We start from the raw sequence: 6,655 nt of genomic DNA on the forward strand, positions 1-6,655 counted from the left end.
AAAACTCCCAAGGACCCACTTTCCACTTACTGCACTTCTAAAGGTTTATCCAACTCCCTACAAGGAGCTTAAGGTTGAGGCGGTGTTGTGAGAGAGACAAAGGAACTGTCAGTAGAAGGCAGAGAGAGGGAGAGACTGCAGTTGTGGGGATTTTGATTTCTCTGGCAGGGTGTCAAGGTTATAGATCAGCATGACTGAGGTAAATAAATAATTTCTCTTTTGGGTCACAGAAAGGCAACTCAGACAAACTTGACTGATTTTCTTCTTTAAACACTGTCCAATCATTTTGTCATTGAGGTGTTTGTGAGGCATATTTAATCCTGACTGCTGTTTGCACAGGCTTACTCATGGATGGGGCAGGTTTTGGATTGCTACTGAAATCACTGCCTGTACTGTAGATGTACGCCTGTGAGAGTTGAGGGCATAAAAGGAACTGTTGAAAAGTGGCTTCTTGCTTTCTGGCTAAAACTGTAGCCTTATCTCATTCCGGTGAGAGTTCTGGTAATTATAGTGAATGTGGATTTGAGAATACTTTTTTTTTTATGTGAGACTTGTACAGTTTTAGGCTTCACCATATCACTCAGTTTAAATAGATGCTGGGCTCTCTTGTGTGCTTTAATTCACTCCTTTTCTGCATGGTGTATCTGGACTAATCCAGCATTACCTCAAAATCACAGCATTGATATTGGTCTGTATTTTGAATGGCCTACAGCACCATTCCTACTCTCTGTGACAGCGTCATGCAGTAGTTCATCCACAGTGACAGTGATGAAAGCTAAAAACTTAAAGAGTGCTTTCTTGTAACTCAACAGGTTTTTGGGTTGGAAAGTGTTGTTAAAACATAATCGTAGTCATGCTTCACACTGGCCTAGCCCTATATGGTCTTGTATCAAGAAATTTTCGGTGAAGACAAAGCAGCGAGGGTACCTTTACTGCAGTGATGTTAGTATGTTTACAGAGTCAACGACGGCGAGGTGCCAATGACTTGCATACAGTTTGCCGGACTGTCTGTCTGCAAGTTCCCAGTGGCCTGTGTGTTTCCTCTCTGTATTGTACGGTACTGGAGCTGGTGTGGAGATAACCAATCAGCATGCGCCTTTCTAAGTCTGAGAAAGAACAATAAGGGTTGCTTCTCATATTTGTAGAAGACTGCAATGTTCTTGAGAGGAGTTGCTGCATAGCATACATGGGTGTACCCTTGTATCTTCAGGCTATCAGGAGACAAGTGAGAGCACTTATGAGTGTCAGTCACTGTTTTCATGGCCTATTGCTCCCATCTGCTTACCTCAGAATGGTATTAGGTTGCACACACATATGTTCATACATGCAAACACTGGGTCATGCCCTCTTCAGTATGTGTAGAGTTACTTGTTTAGTTGTTCCTTATCAACAAACCTATTGATATGTTATTCTTTACTGTGAGTCATTGTCTCGGTTACATGGTTGGCTCTCTGTTTTGAATAGCCACTCGACTGTGTTTCCATCTTGTGTTTTCTATTTCCATCTTTTCTATTGAAGAAGAGATTAAACCACAGATCCAGTAACACTTTTCTTGCGCCTGCTCCCCCACCTTTCCATTCAACCTTGCTGCGACAGCAGACCTGACTTGATATTGTTGCATACGGTTGAGTATGTAGTCAAGGATTGGAGGAATAAACTGCAACATCAAACATAAAGCAAGTCTTAAACAAAGGCAGCATAACACTATTATCTGGCTTTGGTGTATTTGGTTACCATACCAGCAGTTGCCTGGAGGATTCTCTTACCAGTGTTTTCAGATAACAGCAGAGGGGGTCACAAAATGTGGACAGAAAGGACCTCAGGGTTGGAATTTTATCCATCTCCTTTGGTTTTCCCCACAGACATTCTCCTCGCTTCCAAAACGGAAGAAATTCCACAGGAATGTCTTCTTGTCTGGACATTACCATTCATTGATTTCATAGATAGACGTTTCAGTGTGATTGTCATGTGATGTCTGGTCTTCTTTTATGATGTGATGCTGTGAATGTGTTTATGTGATGCAAAACAGTTCTTGGGAAATCCTCAAATAAACTATTTTACTAGGGTAGTGGTGTTAAGCTGAGTGAGACTGAGGGTTGTTCTGTGATCAGACAGCCTGTGGATTTAAGATTTATAGGTGTTATTAGAAAGTAAACGGCTGCAGGAAATACAGACTTTCCTAATGGCAGGGGATCAAATGATACCCATTCTAGTCCATGGAGAGGTATTAGATATCCTTACCTAACATGTTTGTACAATGCATTCATTCATTATTTAGGGCTAATTTAATGCTGAATTTTCAACTTCAAAGCTCATCTCTGTCTCGATCACCATGTTTGGACGATTAAATTCTGTGTGTAAGGGGATATTCTGGCAATTTATTTTGCATTCATTTTTTGGAGTGATATGTAATTTCCCGAGAGATACACATGTTGTGCTGATAGATTTGGTGTTCACTCTGATAAGGTGGGGTTATGTTTTTGTTTAAAATCTTAAATGAATCACAGCTTGCTGCCCTGATGTTTACTTTATTACTTGAGCAAACAAATTGCAGAAAAAATGAGCAAATGATACTATAAAAGTTGCCAAAACGCTTTAGTTTGTATGTTGAGGTTTTTGATCTTAGTCCAGAATAATCTTACATTGCCACAAGGATCACATGTTTCATATTTACTTGTTTCCGGTAACAGTTAATTCTCAGCATACAGTTAAACACAGTGAGATCTGCAATAAGTGTGTGTTGTGTTAACATTGTTAAAGACTGTGTAAAGTGAATTCAGACATTTTCTTCTAAACACATTAAATAGGTCATAAATATATTACTAAAAAAGGTGTAACAAGCATTTAGATTTGAATTGTAGAGCTAGGCTTCACAAATTGTGTTTCAAGATTTCTGTGTTCAGGATTTAGAGGTATACATTCAGCCTCTAGCTCTACTACTACTACAGTCTACAGTTAGCCAGTTAGCCGCCGATTTAGCAGCTGAGTTAGCAGCAGCAAGCTCTCAGACATAGTCCATGGCTGTGTTCGAAACCGCATACTACATACTACGTACTTCTATACTACATACTTCCATCCTACACACTACACACTAAACGACCAGATAGTAAGCAGACCGTTTACACTGTAGTAAACTACACGGTAACCCACAATGCATTTCGTCCCTACCCGAGCTGAAATCAGCAGGCTGGAGCGGATTTCATTTTAGGTCTAACTCTGTAAATGTTGTACGTTATCTAACCCTTTCAGGCGAGAAAGTAGCCCTTTAGATCCACAATGTGACGCTAATTTGTCCAAATAACACCTGTTTAAAGTTTTGTTCCTGAGAATTCGGAGTTAGCCGTAACGAGTAACGCACTTACAGTCAATTTCATAAAATAAAACACCCGTTGCCTTTTATTATTAAGAAAACCATAACGATAGAATTGGTGCTTTTATTTTGAAAACAGGAAGCGAACATACCCTCGCTGCAGCTAACTTGAAACTGGAGGTGGTGATTTGTGGTGTTTGTATTTTTTTTTTTTTTTTCAGAAGTTACGTTGCATCTTGGGTAATTTGAGTGTGAGTAGTCAGCTCTTGATGCATACTCCGCATTTCTGGCGAATCTAGTAAACCATCCGGGAACTTCTCACATACTCTAAATCACGTACTACGCAGTTGAAACACACTACATACTTCAAATGATGTCAGAGTTAGTACGAGTAGTAGGAAAGTATGCAGTTTCGAACAGACCCCATGTTTCTGGTAGAGGTGGTGACTTTGATTGACAGGTGACACTTGGTAGGGGGCGGGATTTCAGCGAACTAATTTCATATATTTGGCGATTTTTTTAATCATTCAAATTTGGCAGGGTGGTTAACAACACACTTTTCTGTGGTATGTCAAACTCAGAACACATATTATTCTATAAAAAACTGAAACAATATTCTGAAATATACTGTATTTTATGGTGCCAAGACAGAAAGAGCAGGAATGGTGTTTGCTTGCATTTGAACAGTGTTGTGTTACCTTACTGGCACCTATAACTGGAGTTATAGGTGGCAATTTAAAATGTAATGCAATGCTCCTTGCATGTACTTTGTAGTTTGTATTCAGTGAAAACACCAATTGTGTGGCCTGGTGGCAGTCCTCTATTTTCCTTACCAATTCACACAGACTGACAGGGGAGTTACATGCTTGCATAAATGCAAAGTAAAAAAAAAAAGATGATTGACTGTTGCCAAGTAAAACAACTAATGTCTTGAGAGCTAGAAACAATTACCTATGTTGTTATGCCAGGTCAATGCTTGTGGTCAGGGAATAAAGGCAAATAGCCCAGCTAATGCACTTTGTCCTGTGGAGATGGAGAGACTTGATAATAGCATACTCTACAGGGCACCTGGGTGTTGCTAAATGCCTCATTAGGGGTGGTCTCTGTGTGAGAATGCCTGTGGCCAGAGTACTGCTTCACCATCTGCAACTGTTGACAACTTGTACTGGGACTATTTATTTTAAAGGCCCAGCTACTATTATTTCTGATACAACATCCTGATTTCCAGATTTCTCATCATTATTAAAGCATAGATGCTACTTGCTGTAAAGCATTTGTTTGAAATTGAGTCCAAACAGGAAAAGCCACCAAATTTGAGGAAGTGACATCTATGAGATGCTATATTTTGGACTGAGATCAGAAGCCAGTAGCACCTTAACAGCTGTTAGCTTTAAATCTGTCATCATTGCCATCAGGATTGTTTCACATCACCCCTGCACTGTGTCGGACATACTGCCAAAGACAACAGGGACTCTATGCTTTAGCCGCCAGGAAACAGGGGTGTTAGCTTAACCCGCATGGCACAAGCTGTCTGTTTCTCCTCTTCCTCTTATCTCTCTCACCCTTTTATACCTCTCATCTCTCATTTCATCTAACTCGCTCTTTCCTAAGTATCAACTGACTGTCTTTTCCTGCTAAATTGCATGTCAATCCACTGCTGTCATCCTTTTCCCAACAGAATGACAGATTTTACTTCTCCTCTTCTAACACTGGAGCTTTCTGCTTTGTTTGGGGGGCATTCTTCTTGAGGGGTGCTGCACAGGCCTGTACCATTGATAGATGTGGGCACTCAAGTGGAGAAGAGAGATAAATGGTAAATGGACTGTACTTATATAGCGCCTGTCTAGTCTTTACGATCACTCAAAGCGCTTTACATTACATCTCATTCACACACATTCATACACTGATGGCAGGGTGCCGACCTGCTCATCAGGGGGAATTTAACCATTCATTCTCATTCATACACCATTGGCGCAGCAATTTGGGTGTCTTGCCTAAGGACACATCGATCTTCACCAATCTTCCAATTGGAGGACAACTGCTCTACCTCCTGAGCCACAGCCACATTACTTGAACACTGTGCTCACATGGGTAACATGGTGTCACTGCTCCCCTGAAGATACTCTGAGGTGCATGAATAGCCACTATCACTGTCGCTCACAAAAGCTTGCAAAGACTACACAGATTTACACCTTTTGAGTCCCTCTCTCTCTCTTGCCCTCTCTTTCACATACTCTCTCACTTTCTTTGTTGATTGCCCATCCATCACACACAGCTCTATGTCTGTATATCTAACCCTGAAGGTGTGAAGGTGCCTCAATTTGTCATCTTAAATAAACAGCAGTCTGTTTATCAGCGTCTAATCCTTTCCAGTTTAAAGCTGCAGGGTGCTTGGATTGGTGCCATTCTGCCCTGATTCTCCGTAATGAACTCAATCATGGGACGACAAAACTGGACAGGGAAAATAAATAAGTAAAAGATGTGTGCTGTTACAGCTTGTATCTATCTGCCAACATGCCATTGCAAATTTTATAATAGAATGCAAATCTGTGTGCATGCAGGCTCAGAATGTCAACTTGCATACTTGTCATGGCACTGCACTATAATATTTAACCCAAATGGTGTTTGTGTGTTTCCTCCAACTGGAGGAAACATGTTTCATCTTAGTATTTGAAATATGTGAGTGTCTGTATTATATCAGATCTGTTATTTCACAGTACAAGTCGAAAGTTTGTACACACCTTCCCATTTCCTTGAATGAGTAAACATATCGAAACTTTTGGCTGGTATTGTAAGTTGACGTAGTTTGTGTTGTCATTAGATGGTTGATGTGTTTAATTTAAATTGGAGGTGGAAAGAAAGTAAATGAGGGAGGTGTAGCAATAAGGTCTGAGAGGGAGGACAGACATTCTTCTGATGCATTTGTTAATTATCTCATCGATTGTTTGGTTAATTACTAACTAGATGGCTGCGGAATCAGCAGGAAATCAGGTTTAGAAAACAGATGCATGGTAGTAAGCTTGGTGGGGTAATAATACACACAAAGATGGTACAAGATGATCCACTAGAACTAGAACTAGAAATGCATTACTAGTGTTGATACTGTACATAACTCTGTTGAGTAGCATCTGATTTAGAGCGAATCAAGAACAATTAATTAAGAACGTGGTCCATATAGAGATGCATAGACCACAGAACTAATGATTAGATACTGGTTTGTTACCATAGTATCCAGCTTAGTTATTTTGGAAATACTTCTTGATCGAAGTAGCTCTTAGTTCCTGATTTCTTCCTCATTGATCTCCTGGTAACTAATCTGGATTGTATGCACCTTATTTCAAAATG

This window comes from Scomber japonicus, chromosome 5, assembly GCF_027409825.1.
Source record: "Scomber japonicus isolate fScoJap1 chromosome 5, fScoJap1.pri, whole genome shotgun sequence".
Lineage (NCBI taxonomy): Eukaryota > Metazoa > Chordata > Actinopteri > Scombriformes > Scombridae > Scomber > Scomber japonicus.